The sequence below is a fragment of the Centrocercus urophasianus genome, unplaced genomic scaffold (assembly GCF_019232065.1).
Source record: "Centrocercus urophasianus isolate 14NV4802_14NV808 unplaced genomic scaffold, USGS_Curo_1.0 seq_13, whole genome shotgun sequence".
Classification (NCBI taxonomy): Eukaryota; Metazoa; Chordata; class Aves; order Galliformes; family Phasianidae; genus Centrocercus; species Centrocercus urophasianus.
The window spans coordinates 49,815,165-49,840,106 of NW_024884475.1; the positions used below are offsets into that span (position 1 = coordinate 49,815,165).

The window sequence follows — 24,942 nt, forward strand, 5'->3', positions numbered from 1 at the left end:
GCATATTTGACTGCTACTGAAACAATAAAACCTCCGGGACGTGTGTTTATAGTACTTTCTTATAGCTGTTAATTATTCCAGCCATTTCATTACCTGTGTGATACCTTCAGAGAAGCTTTACTTTGAGCAGTATCAAGGTGCAGCCCTGCTAGGTTTGAGTTGTTTTCTTGGGATGCGTAATTTCAATACTGTACCACTGAGTGGCCCTATACAGTAATTGCTTGGGCTTTTCTAACCCTCTCTAAGGGGTAGATGTGCAAAAACAAGCTGCTGCTGTCTTCCAGAGGCAGGAGTGTCAAGTGCTTGCACTGAGCCCGTTGCTGCTACTTTCTACGTGATGCTCACAATGGTTTGAAGCAAAGCAGGAGATTTATGTTATTTTCGTTGTTCTGGAAATACCTGCACAAATCACATGTTCTAACTTATTGCTTAATGATGTCTAATTGTGAAAGCATTATGTCTTTAGTGTTGTTTTGGATTAGTCTTGTCTAATTACAGTAGTTAGTACCACTTAATGGTGACCTGGCACTGACTGACAGTTCTGCTGATTGAGTACTGCGGGATCAAGTAGGGATTCCTGGGATCTCAGCAGTAAACACCTCCACTTAAATACTCTGAGTCGTTTAGTGACTAAACCACAGCAGCACTGTTGTGCTGTATGGAAGTGGCGCTGAGTAGCAGCGGCTGCCCAGCCTCTAGAAGCAGATGCGTGCTTCTGGCTGGCCAGCTCAGCCCTGCTTCCAGCAGGGCTCTGTGCTGCTGGGCCCTTGGCCTGCCTTACCTTGAGGTGTTCTCGGGAGTTCCTCACACGTGTTTCTGGAGCATGACCCACAGTTCGGACCGCAGCATGTTACACTGCTTCCTGCACGGTGTGATAGACTTGGTGCTTGCTTCTGGCACTGGGAGTTCAGGGGCCGAGGTTAGCCGTGCCAGGAAGCCTTGCCTGGCTGGAGATGCCGAGCAGTTGAGGGGCGTTGAGAGGCTAAGGGGCGTCCCGTGCCCTCTGGTCTTCCGTGAGCTCTGGCTGCAGACGGCGGCGTGTTATGGGAAAGCCCTCATTTCTCATCCGCAGAGCGAAGCCGACCTCGAAGGGGCGATCTGGTGCCTGCAGAGCACGGCGGTGCTCGACGACACTGAGGAGCCTGGGGCTACTTTTACAGAAAGTCTGCAAGTTCAAGTCTGGTATTTTTATTGCACGGTCTGCGCGGGATGTGGCCAAACGCGTAGGTTATAACACGAGCAGACGGGCAGTAAGGGTGAGAATCCCCCAGGGCGCCACTCAGCCGGCGGCGGCACGGCGCACCCGCACACACCGCCTACGGTGGGATGCGCACGCGCCGTCCGATGGGGGCGGTGCCGCGGCGCGCTGGTTTGCATGAAGTACCCACGGGGCGCCGCGCGGCAGAGCTACGATCGCATTGCCTGGCTGCGGCTGGCCGGCTGCGGGATGCTGCTCTGAATCGCGGCTGAGTGGATTCCAGCCGTTGGTGCACGGTTTTCTGGAGCCGACAGGCGGGACAAACAGGGCGGCGAACGTTATTCACCATAAGCTTGCAGAAGTCTCATCTATGGAGAGATAAAAGATGGCTGTGAAGGAGTGGGAGGTGGGATGTTCTGAAGACCTGCTCTCTAGGCCACGCACGGAGGACGCCTGTTCCTCGAGGGCCGCTGTGCCCGCCTAGGGGAAAGTCCCCGGACCGGGGGCAGAGAGTGCCGCGCGCCGCCGGCGCCTGCCCCGCCCCGCAGCCCACGCACGCCGCTGAGACGCTCTCGGGCCGAGCGGGTGAGCGCGGGGCGGGCTTTCGTCACGGCCACAGACACGCAGGTAGTGCGAAGGCGAGTCCCGCCAGCCGGGGCCGCAGCACCAACAGAACGGGGCTCACTCTCAGGCCATCCCCTTTTGGTGAGCCCTCCCTTACTCGCACCGACCGCTCCTCCGCGAAGAGCCGACAGCGACTGCCCAGCCGCGCGGGGCTGCTGCCGGAGCTGAGGGCTGCTCCGTGCTCCTGTGGCAGCGGTGGAGCCTCCCGCCGCATGGGAACAACGGCTGCCACCGTACTGCTCGAAGTACTCAAGGCGTCCCGCTCTCTCTTCCCGGAGCTCTCCATGTGATCGAGTAGAAAAACAGATCTAAAATTCTATTTATGTCATCTAAGCACGTCGTTCGAAAACGCTGTCAGAAAACTCACCACCAAAGAAACAACTGGACGAAGGCACGGCTCCATAGAGCTGTTTGTTGTTGAGAAACTGTAGCGAAATCCCAGCGTTCTCGTCCTGCTCGCTAACAAGGATGCTTCCAAAGCTCTGTGCAGCCGGCACCTGCGGAGCTGTCAGCCCTCTGCAGCAGGAGGAGCCTGCACGGACAAGATGAAGCTGTGCACAGAGTCGTGCGTACCTCTGGTCTTGGGAGCCTACAGCTTGTGCTCCGGGATGGTAACAACTGTGATTTGGCCGGACCTGAGTCACTGAGTGCGGGCAAGTGAGGGTCCAGCCAGGATGTGATGATACAGAGGTGGCCCAAGCAGAGCACCGTCAGCACTCAGCATTCAGACCTACAGCCTTTGGGGAGCCATGGCAGAGGGTTTCAGGTGCATTTAGGACACGCTCGCATAAACGTTCTGAGAAAACCAAGTGTTATGTCAATAGTGGGCAATGTTTTCAAGGATATGGAAGGATAATTCGAAAATGGCAGTTGATCATTTCTGAGCTTGGCTGCACTTAGCTAAGGCACTAGGAGACAACACCAGTCACGTAATTTCTTCCTCCAGTAGCATTTCTGCAAATAAAAACAAATGGACAGCTGTAACAAGAAGCCATGCATTCCGAGGTCTGAGTGGTGGTGAAGCAACATTAGGCCAAAGCAGACTGCAGAACAGTCTGTTTTAAATGCTGTTGTCAGAAATGAATTCACACTGGGCAAAAGATGCTTTGCTCCTACTAGGAAAGCAGACCCGACATTTACCAGGCATTCTAGACTTTTACTGCAGGCAAATGGTATGCACAGAGATGCTGCCCTTGTTTTGACAACAGTCTTCTAACCCAAATCCTTACTGAGTCTGTAACAAATGTCACATTCATAACTGGTAACTATAGGCATCTAATTACCCCATTTCCGTATACGGAATGGAATTCATTTTGCAGACATCTGTGACAATAGACCTGTGCTCCCCTTAAAGTCAGTGCAGACATTTTTAGGGCAAGGCGTGTTTACAGTGGATTATTCCCACCTTTATTTCCTGATGTGAAAAGGAAAACATCCACATACATGACAGTATTATGAATTCTTTAAGCCACGCTTTCATCAGGTGATTGGTGTTGTTCCAAATGCATGAACTCAATTATTTTACGGTTTTATTCACTGTCTTTTGAAATGCTTTTCATAGCATAGTAGTAATTAACTATGGTACTAGGTGATACATCAGCATAGAGTAACCTTGTATGTTGAGAAATTCTTGAATGCATCTTGGTAATTAACTCTTAAAACTCTTAATTAATAGCCTATAGTCTAAATGAAACTATCTGATAAGCTATTCAAACTTCCAGCAGGTGCTCTGGGTGCTCTCATTTCACAAACTTAATGATAGAGGTGTGTATGTTTGATCCTCACAAGAAATAACAATGTGATTTTCACATGCTGTGTGGTAGAAATCAGTATGGACCCTAAAATGTAGCTTGTGTAAGAACACATTAAAAAATCATTTGCTTATCCTTTGCAGTAAGGGCTCTGCTCTTTTCCATCAGTCAACCAGATTCTCCTGTTGACTTGAAGGGAGGAGGATCAAGCTTCAGGACTCCAGAAGATAACATGATTGTGACATATTTCCATGAGACTAATTCATTACCATTGGTCACCTAAACTTCAGCTGCATACTTTCCAAGACATTTGGGATGGTCACACACTCTGTAAATCCATCAACTGTTTATCTTTTAAAGCAGTAAATAAGGTGGAAGAGTCATAGAATCACAGAATGGCCTGGGTTGAAAAGGACCTCAATGATCATGTATTTTCAACCCCCCTGCTATGTGCAGGGTCACCAAACACCAGACAAGGCTGCCCAGAGCCACATCCAGCCTGGCCTTGAATGCCTCCAGAGTTGGGGCATCCACAACCTCCTTGGGCAACCTGTTGCTGAGTCACTGTGTGAAAGCTGTTTCTAGGGAAGGAAAAAAAGAGACATGTTAGTTCAGCTATGGCTGGACACATCTATGTTCTGTATGATGGAGGAAGTACCCTTCTCAGAGAAGCAAAAGCTCCTGTTTCACATGGACTTGGGTGTCAGCCAGAACAATCAATCAGTGAGGACTCAGCAAGCTGGGGTCAGACTCCCGCCCTTGCAGGACACTTCCTGAGCCTCCTGAGCTCCAAGTGTTTTTAAGAGATGTACTGGTTAGGATATCACATATAGTCAATAATGATCCATCAGCTTAGAAGGAGCACAATATCATCGTTTGAGCATTTGCACTAAATGCTAGGTGTGTAACTACAATCCCTTATTAGACTGGTCTTCATCAGCAATGCTGTATTTTTTTATTATTTTCATAGGCTGAAATGCTTCCTAGGCTTTTCAGTGGAAGGGTGAACAGCCACCAAAAGAACAGATGAAGCCGGGTCACAGGGGCTATCAGGCTGCAGCACAGTCTGTAATTGACGCCGAATTTTTAATTAGCATATTTTGCTTTACTTCTCTGCTGCGTAGCAGGAATCTGTTTCTCAGCTTTATTTCCTCACGATAGAGCAGAACGCTGCAGCCATTCACACTCATTACTACCCTTCATTTTCCGAATCCGTGAAAGCTCTGCCTACAACCTTGTTTACACTCCTTTTCACGCACTCGCCAACACGCTGCTAACTCGGGCAAAGACGTCTGCGGACAGCCATTACTCAACGCCTCAGATGCGGATTCCGAAAGCCGCCGTCCCAGGACACCCCGTTAGCGCGAGCCGAAAGCCAAGGATGTGCTCAGAGACTTTCCCGAAGCGGGTGCAGAGGAACGAACGCCGCCGCACCCGCGGAGGATCCCGCGCCTCAGCGCCCCCACAACCGCCGCCCGCCCACGCGCGGCGCTACCGGGGCACCTGGGGAGGGGCGGGGCGAGCCAATGCCTCATAACCGTCCCTCCGCCCGCCGCCGTGGGGCCGCGCGGTGTCGAGAGCCGCTCGGCAGGTACCTCTGTTGGGGAGCGACCCCGTGCTGCTCCCGGCGGAGTCGGCGCTCAGCCGTCGACAGAGCGGGAGGAGAAAAGGAGAGCGCGTGGGCCTTTAAGAGAGGTCCCGCCCCTGAAGCGTATCCCGCCCCCTCCCGCCAGCCGGGCCAATAGGAGCACACGAGAGAGGAAGGCGGGAGAATGCGAACCCCTCGCAGCGCCTCTAGCCGCGCCTTATAAGGGCAGGGCCTCGCGCATGCGCGTAGCTAGGCGACCAGGGGCGGGGGCTCCAAGTGGGTTTTGCTTCGGCGGTGGCGGCCGCCGTTCCGCAGGGGCGGGAAGGGGTGCGGGACCCCGCGGCGGGGCAGGCCGGCCCGGAGGCGCACTCACCCAGCGGCCCGGAGCGGTCCGGCCGCCGGCGGGCACAGGGGCGGCGGCAGAAGGTGGAGGAGCGGGGACCGGAGATCGGAGCCGGGCCGAGCGGGGGCTGTCCCGTGAGCCGGTGCCGGCAGTGGATGTGCGGCTGGCGCGAGGGGATGATGCTGGCGGGGCCGCAGCTGGTGGCGGGGCCGGCGGCGCCGGGCGGGGAGCGGGCCCGGCTGCTCTCGCTCTACGTGCAGGACTACCTGGAGTGCGTGGAGTCGCTGCCGCTGGACATCCAGCGCAACGTGTCGCTGCTGCGGGAGGTGGACACCCGGTGCCAAGGTGGGCTCCGGGACTCGGCCTCCGTCGCGGGGCAGCGGGAGGGGAGGGAGGGACCGGAGGGCAGGGCGGCGCGGGGGGAGCGGCCGCCCGCCGCACATGCGCTCGGCGCGGGGAGCGGGGCTCCGGGCTGCGGCCCCTCGCCGGGCCCGCTCGGGGGGCGGCGGCGTCGCCGGGGCGCCGCGTTCGGCGTCCGCCAGGGAGGAGCCCCGCCCCTCGCGGAGCGGGGAGCCGGAGCTGCGGAGCCTCCGCGCCCGGCGTTAGGCCCCGGCCTCCCTTCTCGGCGTAAAACCAAGAGGGGGGTGGAAGGGGAAGCGTCGGACGCGGCCCCGCGGAGGAGGCGGGGGTGCAGCTTGCGAGCACGAGGTGCGGAGCTGCGGCACGGTCCGCCGCTCGCTGCCCGCCTCGGCACCCCGCGTTGGTCGAACCGCTCCAACCGCAGCGCTCAGCCTTAGCGCGGCCTCCCTGCTCGTGCGTCCGCGGCCCGGGGGGTGCGGGGCCGCTACGAGCCCTAGTTCAACGCCCCGCGCCGGGCGCTGCGGGCGCCGTGCCCGTCGGGACACGCGGGAGTCAGGCGGGAGTCGGCCGCGACTGCGGGCAGGGACACCGTTGCTTCCTAAACGCCTGCTCTGTAGGGGTTGCGCTCCCTCCACCTCGTGCCGTCGGGCTGCACAGCCGTGGGGTTTGTATTTCTAGTTACTGCCGTGCTGCCCCACTGCAAGTATCCACCGTCGCTGAAACGTGCCGCGGAGGCTGCGCGGCGCCGAGCTGCTGACAGGGCGGGTGGGAGCTTGTCCCAGTGAGGCAGGAGCGTGGGCTGCGCTGCCCGGGCCCCGGGATCCCCTTAAAGTACCCTCGTGTGGTCTGGGTCAGCGTAAATAGCAGAGATGGTGCTTGCAGGAGGGAGCTTGCAAAGCTGCTCCCGTGCTGAGGAAGTTGGAACCCTTTTAGTTTTTTCTCTGCTCCACTAAACTTGAGTAGATTAACTGTAATGGACACTTGGTCCTGGTTTGTTATTTTTAGCCTTTTTTGTAACCAGAGGCTTTAAAGCTGTCTAGCTGGACACGGGTGCCTCCTCCAATTAATAAGGGATTAATAAGGAAGTACTTGAGTGAAGTTGTATCTCTGCGGGTACAAAATTTTTCCTCCATCCGCCAGTTAGAAACTTGGCTACCCTCTGGAGAATGGGAGGGTGTTTCACCTGCACGTGGTGCATTTAAGGTGTTTGGTGTGTATCTATCAGCTGCATCCAGGGAGTGACCGATCCAAAAGGTGTCAGTAATGCAGAGGGATTTTTTTTCTCTGTCATTATGAAAAAGCAGTGAGTGCCCATGGGTTCTCCCAGGCAGGGCATTCCATGTGCGGGACATCTGCAGCTACGCTTACAGTGTGCTTTATGCCTTGCAGAGGGCTGGACAGGAGATAAAGTGGCAGCAGAATATTGTCCTCTGATGATGTCTTTCTAGTTCTTCAGACTGCAGAGTGCCTTACTTGGCACTTTTCAGGAGCAAAATTTTTTCCCTGTCAAGGCAGCGGATGCAGCTGAAGCTGTAGGCAAACAAAGCCTGGGTCTTCAGTGACAGCTGGAGAACTGGCATTGAGGGCAAAATAGGCTGTGTGAGTTATTAGATGGGCAGAGCACTGACTTTGTCTTCCTCTGGTGAAGATCTGGAGTAGAACAAAGTGCTGTTGGTTTCTGTTTCCATGCAGGTTTCAGAATTTATAATAAAAAGCGGCGGTTCCCTCTTAAGCTGCTGTTTCAAGATGTCAGCAGGAAAAGAAATCACTGTGAACAACATTGAGATAATAACTATGGCTTCCATTTAGTGCGAGCTCGAATCATTCCAAAACTGTACAAAGCAGACAATTACTTAAAAATGAAAGGCTGTTTGTAAAACAGAGGTTTGCAGAAAGAGAAACTGTTCTGCGTACGTGGCTGTGGAAGTAGTTCGTAAATTCACTTACCCGTTACAAATCTGTAAGTTATTTGTGCAGGAATCAGTACTGTATCTAGCACCCCACCACATCTTGCTGTCAGCTCTACTGATTTAGTTCCTTCTGCTTCAGCAGTTCCTCCATCTTTCCTATGTAGATCTAGTGTCACTTTTGGTCTGGAAAATATTGTTTTAAAATCCATCAAAATGGCAAATGTGGAGAACAGAAAAAGGCAGACCTGTAAGGTATTTGTTAGCCTCATATTTGGGTTCATTCAACATGCTTTGAAGGCCTAAGTTCTGTGATTTGTGTGGCGTGCAAAAAAAAAAAAAAGGCAAAAAGCCTGGGAGTGGAACCGTGAAGCGCTTGCTACCAGCAGCTTGAAAACATCCTGTGATGCATTAAGCTGCAGGTCACCTATTCTGAAAAGTTCTGCCTCACACAACTTGCTGTAACTTCTTCATACAGTGAGCACCACTTGCAGTGGTTTAAGTTGTTTTAAATCCTGACTCTACACCTGCTAGTGTGTCACTTCCACTGTCGTACTTAGTTACAACAAAGAGCTGTTGAAAAGGTAATGCCAAACCTTCACGTGTGTAAGGAGGAGGCAGAGGACCTTCATACCCTAATTCTGCAGTGTAATATGATGGCTACATGAATTACGTGTGATGATAGTGAATTCTAAACTTCTTCCTATAGTATGGTAAGCTTTGGTTTCTAGGCCAGGGCTTTGTAACTACCCTAATAAGGAATCTCAGCAAAAATTCCTGCTTTGTCAGATGCTAAGTTAGTATTTGGACTAACTTCACTTTGGCAGCACTGGTCACCTTTCTGGTCTTACCCTTTCCTTTTTCCAGCAGTCAAAATTATCTTGCTTTTTGTTGAGAACTTGAGAAACTTTTCATGCAACAGATTACCACCTTAAACACTGAAGTGGTGCTCAGGTGTAACTTGAATAAAACACCTGATGAAGCCCACTAATTAAAACTCATACTATTTCTCATTGGTTTATACGTGCTCAAGAAAATACAGGAATGTACCTTCTATCTAATTATTTGTGTTACGTTATCTTTGCAGAAGCTTTAAAAGAAATAGATGATGTCTATGAGAAATACAAGTCCGAGAACGATCCTGTTCAGAAGAAACGCCTGCAGCAGCATCTCCAGCGTGCTTTAATCAACAGTCAAGAACTGGGAGATGAAAAAATTCAAATAGTTACTCAGATGCTGGAACTGGTAGAGAATAGAGCCCGACAGATGGAAACACACTCTCAGTGTTTTCAAGATCTGTCTGAAAACGACAAGCCTCTAGAAAAGGCAAAGATGGAATCCTGCCAGCCAGAGAGATCTTCACGTAGACCTCGTCGGCAGCGCACCAGTGAGAGCCGCGACCTGTGCCACATAGCAAACGGCATCGATGACTGCGACGATCAGCCGCCTAAGGAGAAAAGATCGAAATCTTCCAAGAAGAAAAAACGCTCCAAAGCCAAACAGGAGAGGGAGGTTTCACCCGTAGAATTTGCAATTGATCCCAATGAACCCACTTACTGCTTATGCAACCAAGTGTCCTACGGCGAAATGATAGGATGTGATAACGAACAGTGTCCTATCGAGTGGTTCCACTTCTCGTGTGTCGGACTCACCTACAAACCTAAGGGGAAATGGTATTGCCCCAAGTGCAGAGGAGATAACGAGAAAACTATGGACAAATGTACTGACAAATCAAAAAAGGATAGAAGATCGAGGTAGTGAATGCAATTCGTGTTTTAAAGAGTTGCTCCTTTTATATTGAAATGTTTAATTTCCAGAGAATGCTGTTTTAGGAGATGCATAAGACTATGCAATAATTTTTAATCTATAATATTAATGGAGTATTAAAAGCTGTTATACCTTCTGTGATCTTTAACTTTCTGCACTGAGTAACCAAATAGTTGAAACAGGGTGGCTTCAGACCTTCACAGAAGACATTACAAGCATACGGCGCTTGATTGCAATTTGACCCCCGGTAGTATTTTAAAAACAACCACTTGTGAATCTGGAAATAATGGTGGTGGGAAAGATACTGGAGAACTTCTTTCCACGCTAGGGAGAAGGCAGTGAAATGCCTCACCTAACTGCTGTCATCTTAACAACTGCGTTTGTTCTTCATCCCATGTCTTAAGTTTCCGGTTTTTGTGTTACCATCACGCGTTTAGAAATAGGGGTTTTTAATTCGGCTGTAACTGTAAAAGTCTTCCGAGCTAAAAGCAGACCTCTTCAGTGACTCTCGTATGACAGTATGTTATTTCAAGAAAGAAAATACCACTAACTTAAGCTTTTTTTTGGTTGATATTAAACTATTGTCTTTGTGACTTTACACTTTGGAGTCAATTTCTGAATTTGACAGACTTGTGGTGCGTGTAAGCAGTACTGGATATTCACAGGGGGTTTTGTTGGGGTTCTGTAGGTCTTTATTAAGGTTTTTTTTTATATATATTTTTGCCACTGTCTATAGAAGCCCAGAAGTAGCAGAATGATCCCTTCAGAGGGGATGTAGACATCTCAGGGAACAGCAATTGCAAATGTGACGAGACTTTCATCATGATCTCTAAAGAGCTGAAATAAGTTTGATTTTTCTCTGGGACATTAGCTTTGCTTTTTCTTCAATGGTATTTTTTGGTGTGTGGCCACACCCAGATTTAGGCACAGCACCACAGTTCTCGGACTTCAGCAACTATCTAAAAAGCCTGAAAGTAAATACTAAAATAATTAAAAGAACAAATATAAGCATGATGGGAATAAAGCAAGTAAACAAATCCCAGCGGGTTTCTTACAGGCTTAGTAATAGTATTGTCCTGAAGTATAATGGTAGTGTCTAAACTTGGCTAGTAGTAAAAAAAAAAAAAAAAAAAAAAAAAAAAAAAAAAAAAAGTATTTATTTTTTTCACCTCTACCTCACAGCAGAACTGGAAAAAATAAAAATGATGGAAGCAGCTGCTTCTGTTCCTTTGCAATAGGAGACACAGAGAAGAAAGACATAAATGGTGTACTGAAACTTACGCTTAGAGTTATTGCTCAGCAGTGCTCTTCTGGAGAGACTGCCTGCACCCAGGTGGTCTTGGCAAGGAAACTAGAGATCACCTGCACACCTGCTGCAGGTGGGCTGCAAGTGCTCTTAAGGCCTCTATTTTTTTGCTGCTAAGGTGATCTGTGAGGGCACAGGGGAAGAAGAGAGATCACCTCTCAAGCCTGACTGGAAAGCAGTTATGCTGAGTTGAGAACAGCCTGGAAGATAGAGGACCAGAAGCAAGCCACAATGGAATCCCATCAGAACTCACTCCTGCATCTCCACTAGAGGGCTGTCCCAGCTGGGGCTGGAGGGCTGGGTGTGCTGCACTTAGTGCTTCTTGGCCACATGGTATCAATCAGTGTGCACATCTCCAACTACTACAGCTACATGAAATACTGGGCATATTTCCACAATTAGAATCTGATTCCTTAACAGGACTTAGCATTTGCAAGTAATATTAGGTAACATATGCAAGGAAGTGTGAAGTGACTGTTTCTGAGTTGTTGCTCTAAAGTTTTAGTTTTATTATGTAGACCAGCCTCTACAGTAAGCAGTGCATGTAGAATGGTGATGCTTGCTGGCATTAAAACAAAAACAGACAAGAAACACACCTATTCAAGTAAACACTGAAATTACAGTAACAAAGCAACAGTGAAATTGTAACTATTAATATTACTGATTTATCTTGAAAAGGGTGCTTGAAATTCTACTAGGTATATCAAGAATACTTGCTTGAAGACAAAAGAAGAGAGTTCAGGAGCCTTATATGATCACCTGAAGTAACTGGTGAGGTATGAACAATGTATGCTGTGGTGTTACAGAAAGAAAAGTTTAGATTGTTTCAAAGTGGTTCAAATAAAGAAAGAAGCCCTGCATTAGAGAGATTGTATGCTAACAGCTCTACTGCTAGGATGTATGAATTCTTAAAGTTCCCAGTGAAGATATGCTGGGGAAACAGCATATGCCTTCCTAATACCTAACATCACTAAAAAGCAGCAGTAATTCAGTACTACAAGCAAGCCAGCAAGGTACTTCAAATATATACGGGTGCATCTAAAATGACTGCTTTTAAATACTCCCAAATCATTGCTAAAACCTGATGTGATCTGGCATTTAGCATTTCACTGCCAAACTCCAGATTTTGGGGTTTTACATCTGTTTTTGTGCAAGTTCAATGGTAATTACTGAAGACACATGAGATGCTGCTATGAAAACAAGAGTAAGTGGAGAACTCATATGTTGCTTCTTGATGTTGCACTCCTTTTCTGACAAGCACGAATCTCACTAATGAAGTTGAAATAAATGCTGGTAAATCAGGAAAGCTTGAAAAATGTGTATTGGATATCATGAAGCAAAACAAGCTTGTTACAAAAAAAATCTGGGCAACAAAGTGGGAGTTGATAGAAGTGTATACAGATAGAAAAGGAAACTGAAAAGGAAACTGCTTCCTGTGTGAAAATTACTTCACCTTAATTCAGTGTGGATCAGATGTCAAGCTTAGCTTTTGTTTTGAGTTTATGAAAATATGGTGCACTTACGTTGATTTTTGCCTCTCAGTTTTGAAGTAACATGAATTCATCATCAGCAAAAGGTCCTCATAAACTATAAAGACTGGCACCAGATCAAGAGCATTTCTTGATCACTGTCCCATGGATCCCAATCATGACAAAACAGTCATTTAATCACACTTTATACCAAAGAGGAAAAAAAAAGAGCTAACAGAAAGAACTAATAGTGTTTTGAAGGCAAGATGAGCCATTCAATTGTATTTACTACCTATATTGTGAGGCCATTTTGGTATCTCCAGTATTTACTGCATTTTTCTGGGCTGGTCTTGAACACTACACAAGACCCATAGACAACTCCTCCAATTACTGTGTCTTGCTTTAAATCTATTGTGTAAGGTACCTGAATGGTTGATTATCAGTTACAATAGGTACAAATATCTTACATGTAGTCTTCAACATGCCAATATGTGTTCATGCCTATTAGTTGCTAAAAAGCACAATAATTCCTCTATTTAAGCTACTTCCAACAGTTTCCCAGCCAAACACATTACCTATACATTCCAAACTGGTGAATGTGTTACTGCCAAGTCTCGAAGCTTGTATGGAAGTTTGGTAAGTGAAAATCCAAGTTTTATCTGAATTTATCTATGAATGAGGCCTTTGTGAAGATGGCATTTACTAATTCTGAAGATCTCTCCTTTTAAGTGTCACTAGTTTCAGCTTTAAAGAACATATTGCAGTCCACCTGAATTCAGGAAAGTGAGCACTTTGGCACCACCATAACTTGTTCCACTGCTGGCAGTAATAGATCAGATTTTTAAAGTCTTAATGTGAGATTCTGTTCTTCAGACTCAGTTGGACTGAACTGTGCCCTGTTCAGTTTCCCCTGAAGTCCAACCAGTCTGTTTGGGATTAAAATATAGCAACTGCCACATTAGCAAAGTTAAGGGCTTCGAGTTCTTTCTCCCTCTCATCTGCGTACGTGTCTTTTATCTCTAGTAGCTCAGGAAGTTTTTGATACTGACACTTCAGGTTGAAGAAAATTCCATAGGTTTCACATGAAAATCCTTCTTGCTTTAAATGATGCAATTCAACGTAGATTTTTTCCCCCCTCTGTGCTATTTGGCATACCTGTATCTAACAGAGCAATGATAAAAGCTCCTCCAGATCCTGAAGACACTTTATCGTGTCAGAAAGTCTGACATTTTTCTGTTGCATATGTCAAAGCTAATACTATCTTGGTAGCTCTTGCTGAATCTTGTTTTCAGCTCAAGTGACATATGTATTAGTCCCAGAAGGCACCCTATTTAGTCATTGGCTCTCAGGAAAAAAAGAAAAAAGAACTCTTCTGTTATAGCTTAGAAATAGGATACCTAGATCTTCATCTTCTTGCATTCGTTCTAAGTAGGTTTACTAAGTAGGGAACGTTTGAAGTTTTAACTGCAGACATCAGACTGAACTCGCATCTCTTCTGCTGCAAGCAGCAAGAAATGAGACAGCACTGCACTCTAGCAGTCACTGACTGTAGCATGGCCAATTTTGTATTTCTCAGAGAGGTACTTCACTCATTGCACACTTCTGTTTTTCTTAAACATACATGAAGTTCTATACATGAAGCACCCATACAGATTCAAGTAATTACTTCTCCTTTACTAACAGCCTATTTTACAGTGTATGGATTAGCGCTTACTGGGCACTTAGAAAACAAATTTCTCCAAAATGTTTTATTGTTACAGAAACCTCCACTGAAAATGGTAGAACTAGTAAGTGAATTCACTCCAGTGATAAGCCACGTGTATAAAACTAGCAGAAAGTTACAGGTTATAGTTGGAGGAGATGGGAAGCAACGGGTCCTTCTGTGTTTGAATGTAATGTGATTTAAGAAGCCTAAAAAGAAACTCTCATCTCTTGCTGAGAGAAAGAACAGACTAAAATGAATTTGAGAACTTTTGAGAATAAATTCCACTAGGAAAATTAGGGTGAAATCCTGTACCAATTTAAATAAAATTCAGTTGAGCAGGGCTCTACTCACCATGCAGACTTCCAGCTTCCTTTGACTAAAGCCTAAAAAAAGATTAAAGCTCCATGGCAACTGCTATCTTAACTCCTGACAGCCATAGTATAAATTACATCTTGGAAAAACCTAATACTGAAAGTTTTATTTAGGTCACCAGTCAAGCGAAGAAATGGTAAGGATTACAGATACCACCCTCAATTTCCTTCTGCCCCTGCATGGTCTCAGTGAGGCAAAGATTTTTGTGGGAGGTAAACAGGGTGCTATATAATTAGATGCCCAATTAGTTTTAAACTGCCAAGTTCTAAGTGCATTTATTTGTTCCATACTTTTTATGGAAAAGACAGGGATTAACTTGCTACTGTAGTGTTCCAGTGAAGGATACAGCAAGGCTCATCTGGGAGGCAGCAGCAGCTCAGAGGGGTGCTGCGTGAGGTTACCACAGTAACTACATGTGCTGGTGGTGGGGGAACAGCGTTGCCTTGTTATTGTTGATATAGAGAGGGGAGGGAGATGGACAGATCGTATGGAAATGCCATTTACTTGCTGATTAAGATATTTATAAGTACAAATAGGTTATTAGTTTGATTGGTGGAAAAAGGACATTACAAGTCAAAGTAGAGGGGAATTTATGGTAAACAACAGCAAAACCAATTTGCTGCTGTTCATGTGGAGATTACCTGGTACTGGTATTTCTTAACCCTGGCTTTCTTGCTCTTTGACAACTTGAGAGCCTGTCCTTTCTGCACTGTGCTTTCCAGGCAGTGAAGAGTCCCTTTAATTGTTTGTGGACCAGTGGCCGCATGCCCCCTGCTCTGTCACCTGCTGCACTTTTTCTGTACAAACATAAAATTATTCTAAGGCTTCTTTTTAGCCTCATCAGAAAAGCCAAGTTTTAGTCCCCGTATCCCACTTGAAATGAGAAAGTACCCATCATTCAAAACTAAAACAGAGATAATGCAACTGTACTAAACTGCAGCCCACTGTGTGATTATAATATATTTATATAATATATAATTATAATATATTTATTATATATATATTATATATACTATATATATATAATTATATATAATATAATTATATCATTGCCTTCTCAAGGATATAACCTTGTAAACATTTTAATGCTAACAGGCCATTCTATTTTTGTGTTCTGTAGGGAGATGAGAAATAGAGTTGTAGAAGCATTACCTGATACAACAATCACTATTACAGACCTGCAGACAGGGATGCTTTTGCTCCTCCTTCCAGTAGTTGGAGTTGGCTGATCACAATGATCAAAACCCAGAGCAACTTCATTCCAGCCCTCAAATGAATCCAAAACTTTAATCCTAGGTACAAAAAAAAAAAAAAAAAAAAAAAATTAAAATACACATAGATGGTAAATTCTATCAGAAAAGTAAACAAAAAACTCTAATTATGGGGTTTTCCCCCTACAATGTAATAGTGAGATACTAACGGCTGTAATGTCAGCTGAACATGGTTGAGTTGTGCAATTATCCAGCAGAGCTAAGACACTGGCTGCAGATAATCTTGTTGTCAAATGGCTTTTGGGAGACTTTTTAAGCAGTTTAGAAATAGTGACTAGGATTTCTGTGTAACATTTAGGTCACTGGAATTCCTGCATCTGTGAAGAACCGCTGATATTAATGTCATAGAACTTGGAAGCCTTGAATAGTGATAATTGAAATCATACAGGAAAAGACCATTGAAATTTTTCTACACAAAAACACCTACTTTTCTTGGCTATGATTTTCAATGCTGTAATCTCTCTGTACACCAGAGTGGTAAATTCATCTCAATTATGATTTTGTTTAGTATTGTTATGTACTATTAAAATATTTGTGGTGTACTGTGGAGATACTTTAGGCTGATTTCATAGGAAAAAACAGGATGATGAAGTTGTAGCCTAAGCCATCGCCATTACAGTACTGGAGCTATTCTAAAGTTGATTTCAGAAAAAAATACCCACCTCTGAGCACACGTTAATTCTCCTGGCTGTGCTGCAGCAGGCCCTGTTTGTTGTGGAGAGGGTACTTTGATGCATTAGCTGATGATGTTCCATTGAGCCACAAGGTGTGTCTTCATATAAGCATGCTATGCACTTTTGAAAGCTGAGTATAAAATAGAATGCTTCCTTGAGAAGTGACATTTTAAGTATTTTAATTTTTCTGTAAAGAAATCTTGACTATTTTGTCACACACTTGTGACTGTTGCCAGGGAGACATAATTGGTTTTGGGGAAGCAGGTCAGACATAAGTCTCTTACTAAATAATTTTTTTTGCTAACAACTCTCTTATATTTAATGACTTGTCACCCGCACTTGCTGGCAGGAGGTACAGCAGCAGAAAAGAAAGCACACACAGATTTGAAAGGTGGATTTCAGTGGAGTGCACTAGAGAAAATGAGCTGCAGCTTCAGTAACTGCCAACTGTAAAAGGCTACTAAAACCTACCAAAAGTCAAGAAACCTACAGGAAACTTCAAATTTTTCCTAATATTTCAAATTCTGGAAATGCAGAGGGAACTTGATGACTGAATACAGAAATATTCCTGCACCTATTTCATCTCTAGATGAATGATTGAAAAAAAAAAAAATCCTGATATTTTGGCCCCTAGGCAGAAGCTTGCTTGAAAAACTAAACATGAAAAAAGTTATTAATTTTAAGATCATGTTTGTGTACTTGCCAAAGCAACAGATCTTTTGGTAAGGCTCTTTCTCAAGCCTTATGGCCAAAGCAAATCCAGAGAGATATGCAGAGTGTGCCCAGATTCTAGTTCTGTTTTCCCTTCTCACTACATTAAGCACAGCTTCCAAATGCAATTATCCGCTGAGCATAGAAACGACAGACATGCTTTCATTCAAGTCTTTATCACTGAAGCAAGTTCTGCCAGGCTGGCTGCTTTCAGCCACCTTTCCCTTTCTAAGTGACACAAACTGCTGACATTTTCTAGCCACTTGTACCTTTCCTTCTCAGCCATTGCCCCAAAAGTGTTGTGCACATACACGCTTTCAGCAGCCTGTGCCCCATCTGACAGCCTGAATAACTGACTGACATGCACAAAGCAGATTCTGTTCAAAAGCTGGCTCAATATAGAAAAAAACCAAAAAGATGAACACATAACGATGTTGAAACTTATTTTTGCCTTGCATAGCAAAAATGAGGAGAGACACTGTGTACAAGCTCTTGAAGAAAAGCCAGCAATGCAAGCACTGATTAATGAGATGGCACTAAGCTCACTCTTGTAAGATACTGTTTGTGCTTTCAGAGAGCCCAGGTTTTTACTGAGGGTTTAAATGCATCAACTGAAAGCATTTAACTAACGTGTTCTGGTGAAAATCATCTACTGCCAGGCTCTAAAACAGGGCCAACCTGATGGGTGAGTATTTTTACACTCAATGGGAAGTAATTGAATACTATCCTATTAGAATTTTTGCTATGCTTTTGGACAACAGAAGAATATAAAACATTTAACAGGGTATTACGAGTTTCAGTAGAGCATAGTGCTGATATAATCAACTCCGCTAAAATACTGTAGAATTGCTTTGACAGTTTTATTTCAGTTTATCATTTCATGGAGATTTCTGTTTAAACCTTAAAAACCATTGGAGATCACCATGTATGCTGTTATACTTAAATAACTGAACAGCACAACTATTTGGGCTGACCAAACTTCCAAGAGCTTTAAACAACTGTGTGCACAGTTTCACTCAGTTGTCTCTCATTACTACTGTGCAAGCCTTAAAAAATGGTAAGTTTCTTCCAAATCTTATTTTGATAAGAACACAGAAGTGGGAATCCCATCACCTTACATTGGAATCTCACTGTGTATAGTTGGGGATGGGGGAAATGGCTGGCTGCCATGACATCCACTTTTTCCCTGGATATCATTGTTTTGGTGAATGCTTGGACTTTTAAATTGTACCACCTTCAGCTCAGCTTCTCTGTGCTGTTTGTATCATGACTGTGTTTACTCTGGAATGCAATACTCAGGATTTCAGTGGGAAAAAGAAGTGGCTTTTCATAAGTAAGTTGTGCATATCCCAGATATACATATATAAAAAGATATATATATATATAAATACAACATTTCTTAACAGGAGTGTTCACCAACCTTGGAACAGTTTTTCAGTTCAAAATTTGATCTCAAAGATGATGCAGAACAAAGTCTAGTTAAAAAAAAAATATCATGTAACCCTTGTGTAATAACTGCCCAACTGCCCTGCTCATTTTCAGTATAGAAGAACATAATTTAAAGGTTCAAATGTGTAAATATAAATTAACATATGAGCCATTCCAGGCCATTGCTATTTATTAATGTCTCACTTTTAAAGGTAGCAAAAACCTGGCAAGGTACTCAGCTACAGTTTTAATGCCTTCAGTGACAGGGTGCAATTGAGTAGCAGAAAACGATGCGAAGGTCATTTTCTTTGAAGAGACTTCTCACAGCAATTTTTACAAACATGCAAAACCTTTTAATCCCCAGCAGAAGCACAAAATCTATTCATTTACTCTTTGTATTCTGTGAAATAACTTTATCAGCATTAGCCAGCTTCCTCACTTTTTTTTTCCTGAGTGAGTTGCTCCGTAGAGGACTTTGAACTGATGATTATAGTGTGCCATACACATAATATCAAAACACAACCATATTCAGTTTGCCTGCTTTCATGACTCCAAAAATAAATCTACCAGAATAATCAGTAATTGCCAAGAGGTACAAATCTGGTTAATTTTTCAACCATTTTTAAACCTAAAACAAAGAGAAAAAAAAAAACTGTGTCAGATAAAACACCATCCTTAGTTTGATATTAGTCTTAAAGAGTAGCTCTTTAATTATTGATTACTATGCTATATTTAATAATTGCCATTTTAAAAAAAAGCATTTGAAGAAGTAACACAAATATGTCATTCAATTTGTGACACTGCCAAAAAAGAAAAAAAAAAATCACTGTTTTAAGACACATTTTAAGGCTTTGTATTCAGTTTTGTAAACTACACTTAATGTGATAGAGTTCAAGCAAGCAACAAGAAAGGTGTAGAAAACATTGACTTCTGATGAAATATAGAACAAAGTCTAGAAACAAGACCATACAGTTATAAGAAAGTTCGCGGGTGAGAGGAAAAGGACAATCTAAGTCATGCCCTTCACACTGAGCACTGAAGATTTAAAAAAGACATTAAGAAAAAAGGAATTATCCAATCATGATGACAGGAAGCAGTGGCATGCATTACTTTGGAAAGATCTCCAGTGACAAAGATGCTATGACATAGGCTAGACAGACATGTCAGCATTGGTTTAATTATAACTGATCCTGCCTTTTGGCATGGGAAACATTGGATCAGCAGTTCTTGAGCAAGCTATGCTCTGCTTTCTTTTTGTTGCGTAGGTAATTAATTAATCATAACATAGTAACATTCTTCTCACTCACAGAAAACACCAAAGATGTTCAGGTATTTCGAGAAGCAAACCTGAATGCTATGCTTGGTTTCTACTTATTCAAGAATCACAGGAATAATGTTTCACAGTATTTTCTTTGACAACTGCTAATTTTCAGTGGGAGAAAGCGAGTGGCAAATGAGTATGTGAATTTTAAGGAGAAGAGAACACATTTAGTTTGTAATTCTTACTTTGCTCATCATTTCTGAGTAGTTTCATGCAGATATCTGCAATCCAAACTCTTGGCTATTTTTACAAATATTACATCTAGCAGTCACTTTTCAACATGAACAGTGTATTGAAGCTTACAAAACATAATGCCTACTGTTCCAGTTTCTAGGTTGAACAGTGTGAAAGTCAATTTTTCCTTCTTCACTGCAGTTCTGGCCAATAAAAATAATGACAGAAGTGTACTAAAGCGTACTAAAAGAGGATGCATGTGCTACTTTAAAGAATATGGGTTTGCAAACTGAACACAGTGAGACAGCGTATGCGGTAGGAGACCTCTGCCAAGTTAGCCACAAACTCAAGACCTTTTCCACAGAAGTGTATCAGCACTTTCTATATCTTCTTAAAAGTATGTATCCTTTTTTCAGTTCTTGGTCTATCTATTTATGTGAGTTAAATGCTCAATGAACCATTATGAGCTCTAGGCATAAGTCCTTTCATATGCATCCACATATATACATATGAATTACTGTAGATGCACACATACGTACATATGAATAACTTCTTCAGCTGATCTGCTGATCCACTGCAGTAACAACTGAGAATACCAGGGTAAATTATGTGAAACTAACACAGGGCTGAGACTGTATACAGCTAGATGGGAAACTGTTCGTAGCAAAGCGATCACAGTCCATCACTAGTATTTTATATATGCAGATGAAAGGCACTCTGATTACCACACATTGAAACTGAAGTCTTTAATACAAAGTAAAATTTGGTCTTTAAGAAAAAGAAAAGATAGAATTTCCACTTAGAAAACTAAGCAATCAAGATGTAGACTTAATTATGACCCTAAAACACTTGCCTAATCAAGAACTTTCCAATAGCAGATTATTATGGAGACTATGGAGAGAAGGATAGAAAGGGTGACATCAAAACAAAAAAAGAATATCAAGTAGGATGGAAACGGAACGGTGTCTCAGCGTTCTAACAGGTGTTGCATAACCTACCTATCAGTAAGCAGAGCAATATCTTGGGATTTGAGACAAACTGGTATGCTGTGAATTTTGTGTCGTGCTATAAAAAAAGATCTACATCATACCAAATGCTAAAGCAATTTGTTTCATTACGCGATATAATTTATCATTTTGTCTTAACAACCGTATTTTCAGTTATTTGTATTCTAGCACCTACAATGCAGCAGATTTCAATAAATGTAATTATAAGTACAAGGAAATAGAAGACAGAGCCTAATCCCACTTACCTCATCTAATATAAATTTAGCACACTTAAAGAAAATACCAATACACATTTTAATAAAAGCAAAATGGACGGATGCCCCATCCCTGGAGGCATTCAAGGCAAGGCTAGATGTGACTCTGGGCAGCCTGGTCTAGGGAAACAGAATTTCTTGGAAGGATGCACAAAACACATACTAGCTGCTCTCTACCATTTTAAGGCTTCTAGAAAACCTGCTTATTTCTCATCTTTCATATATTATAAACTGGTGATGAGAGCTTGCACCATCAATAATTACAGGGACTAGCAATGGTAGACTCCTTGCATTTAGTCAGAAGTCAAAACAGACAGCATACAGCTGCAGACTGTAAGAGGTCCATGAAAAAGTTGTGAGAAAAACTATCAGTGTGCTTACCTTCAGTTCACCCAGGATTGTCTGGCCAATGGAGAAAACTTATAGGTTACAGATGAAAAAACAGGTGGAGTCCATTGGTCTTGTGTGATGTCTAAAGAGACAACAATGTTACTTAATACTACAGTGACTATAGACAGAATTCCTACTTCTCAGGCAGCTAGGGTCACTAATTTTGTAGATGAAGAAATATAGTGGCCTTTGACAGAAGATGGCCTGCCAGAACAGATAGCACAAAAGTTCTGTCTTTTGTATTGTGGCCTCAGCCAACCCTTTGCAAACCCTGTGTCCAAATTCCCAATGACAAAATGGTCCGTAGCAAAACAATAGGATTCTTTGACATCACATGAACCGTGTTCTGGGAACAGCACCAAGAGATCTTATCGAAACATTTCTCATAGAAGAGATTGCTGAAGTATACCAACACGGAACATGCAAAAACTAAAGAATATGGAATTACAATATTGATAATTTGAGACTTCCATCTGTACAATCCTTTCAGAAATGAACTGATCCACAGAAACAATTCTCATTTAACAAGTAGCAACAGAAATTAAATTTGGAGGCCTTTCCAAAAGGAACAGGATGTAACTTGGTCACATGGCGATGGTCTTCAGATTCCCAAATATTATCTCAGTGGTATTAGTATTTGGAATGCAGCTGAATACAATTAGATGAGAACTCAGATGATTAATGAAGAAGGTGCAAATAAGGTCATCAGTGAAATCTGCTGCCTCCAGATAGAACTTGGCTGGGTAGAAAAGTTAAGACTAAAAACAAGAATTTTACCAAGAATTAGGCACCAAAGTTGCTGGAAGGCTGCCAGCATGATTTTCAAAGAAACTCCTACAGAATTTAGAAAAGATGTTCCTGCAGATAACACAGGCCACTCAAGTATTTTTTTAAAACTAGGTGCAAATTCCTTTTCTGGAGAAGAAAGAATATAGCTTCTAAACCTTCATTACCTGGAGACCACAAGGGAGTACTCATTAATTCTCAGCTGCTTGCTTGAACACTGGCCACAGAATCTTGGCATATCAGCTTAGTGGGTACATTGCTTATGCTAGTGTTGAATGTTCACAGTTTCTTTTCTATTTCAGCATAAAATAAGAGAATCAATATAGAGAAAAGTTATCTGTACCCTTATTCTGTCACACCACTAAATAAAATCTGATGCATACACAAGGAAGACTGACTTCTGCTTCCAGATATGTTTGTGTGATGCACTGCAAGAGATATGTGAAAATATCAGGTCTATACTGTCAGAATCAGCTATTTGAGTACATTAAAGAATGAAACCCAGAAGCTCTGATGCAGCTTCTTCTTGCAACATACACTATGGTTTGTTGTGCCCCAATGTCATCAACTACCTGCAAATCTAGCTTTTAAACCCTTCAGGTGTACTAGTAACAAAATATGGGACTTAAGGACATCAACGTGCACTTCAGATTACTTTCTTATTATTACTTATATATATGGCCATCTTTTACTGATTCCATTCTCTTACATGAACTTTTTCTAACACGTTAACTTTCTTCTCTGCAAGAAGATGTGTCTTTGAATATTACTTCTGTCCTTAATACAGAACATTTCCAGTGCAATTGGAAAATCAGACTAGGAGTGGCACTTTTCATTCTAATCCTGTCAAACACACTGCATGAGGAACTGTGACTGCCTTTTTCTATGCTGTTTATGGGAGAAGTGGAATAGTAATACTTAGAAACCTATAATTTTTTTCAGTGGCTGCAATATTTACCCCAAGCAAAGATGAATCATGGTAGGATACCAACAGAGAACACCACCTGTGGAGCATTAGCACAACTCTTGTTCTTAGAAATTTCAGTCTGACAGTCTCAACAAACACTGCATAAAGCTGCATGCTGGACCGTCTTTCCAAACCAGGAAAGAATGCTGTTCAGCTTGTGTTTGGAAGAAGTGCCTGTATCAGCAGCTTATTAGTGGAAGACATTAATAGACTGTTGAGAGATGACATGAGGATATTCATACCTACAAAAGGTTCTTAAGACTATTCCCTTGTAACTTTTGAATTGGGATTATATAATGTCAATATAGAAATAAAGACCAGTGGGCTAAGTATCATGAAATTATGAACAGATCTAACAAAGCAATCAACAAAAATGTGATGGTGGAAGGCTCATATTTAGATGAATTTCAAAAAATGGTGTTCTAGTCCTAAGTTCTCAGTGGGGGAAAACACATTCTACTAACCTGTATGCACACAGAATATAATCTCCGGCTGAATTCCTTGATATAAGTATGGAACAATTCCTGTGTTTTGGAGTATCTGATGAGGAAATGTGTATTTCATGCAGCTACTGCCATGAGCCAGTCTGATCAAAAACCTGAAATAACAAAAAAGCACAGGTTCTAACACAGAGCTGAGTGTATTTCTGCATCTGCAGCTGCCATTTATTCCTTTCTCTTCCCTGGTGTCAAAATAAAATACAAGGCAATACAGTTCTGAGGTGATAGAAAGTCAAAAGTGAAACCAGAGTATATGAAAGCAGCATCCCACAAAAAAAGAAAAAAAAAAGAAAAAGAAACCCAAGTAAGAAAAAGATTGAAATGACAGTGGGAATTAAGTACAGAAACAAAGGAAAAAAGCTGTCAAAAATAATTAGGAGCAGAGTAAAAAGCAATCCAAAAGAACTAAAACGAGAAGCTGTGACTAAAGGGTCACTTTATAGCTAAATAACTGCATCTGAAATACATTACAATTTAAATAATCTCCTCTACCAAAAATGCTTGTAAGATTTTCTCCTATTTTTATTAAGAAAATCTCAAATTGCACATTCATAGTGTCTCATAGCACTGTTATTCAATAGCCACTGGTAAGGAAGTACCACTGGAAACTGCACAATTGAACATTTCCTTTGTTTTTCAAACTCACAAGTCTCTTTCACATTTCTGTTTACTACATTTAACAGATTAATTCCCATTGAAATATTAGAAAACACCTATAAAATATCCCAACAAGCTATGCCATTATACAACTAAATTGATGGCAAAGTAAACACAAATTAGTCACCCTCTTTGTTATGCTGAAATAGGGACAAAGAGCTCTTTGTACTTTAGGTTGTATACAAACAGAATTATATGGACATTCAGAAACCCATTAAAATCTCATGCTTTACTATATAAAGCAATTTCTAATCGAGAAAGCTGTACAGCAAACTCTATTAGACAGCAACTTGATGCAAGCTTTCTCATACCTTCCTCTTGAGAAGTTTCTATCAAGGAACAGAAACCTGAGCCAAAACTGGCATTGTGTGTGACTATTTTTCTATGACAAGATTTTGAATTTGGAACATAA

General features: G+C 42.9%; 1 long non-coding RNA gene across 12 annotated transcripts in view; it reads right to left on the reverse strand.

Moving 5' to 3' along the window:
• Positions 1–6,706: 6,706 nt before the first annotated feature.
• The window catches only part of LOC122156921, a 30,348-nt gene continuing 12,112 nt past the window's right edge, over positions 6,707–24,942 (reverse strand). For 7 of the 12 annotated variants that reach the window (XR_006167708.1, XR_006167704.1, XR_006167701.1 and 4 more), the window contains 9 exons: positions 23,838–23,971; positions 22,574–22,699; positions 21,612–21,702; positions 18,914–19,102; positions 18,467–18,521; positions 16,324–16,465; positions 15,569–15,682; positions 7,812–7,957; positions 6,707–7,632 (listed from right to left, as the gene is read on the reverse strand). This is a non-coding gene — a long non-coding RNA (uncharacterized LOC122156921). The other 5 variants (XR_006167698.1, XR_006167702.1, XR_006167699.1 and 2 more) reach the window with 5 other exon arrangements.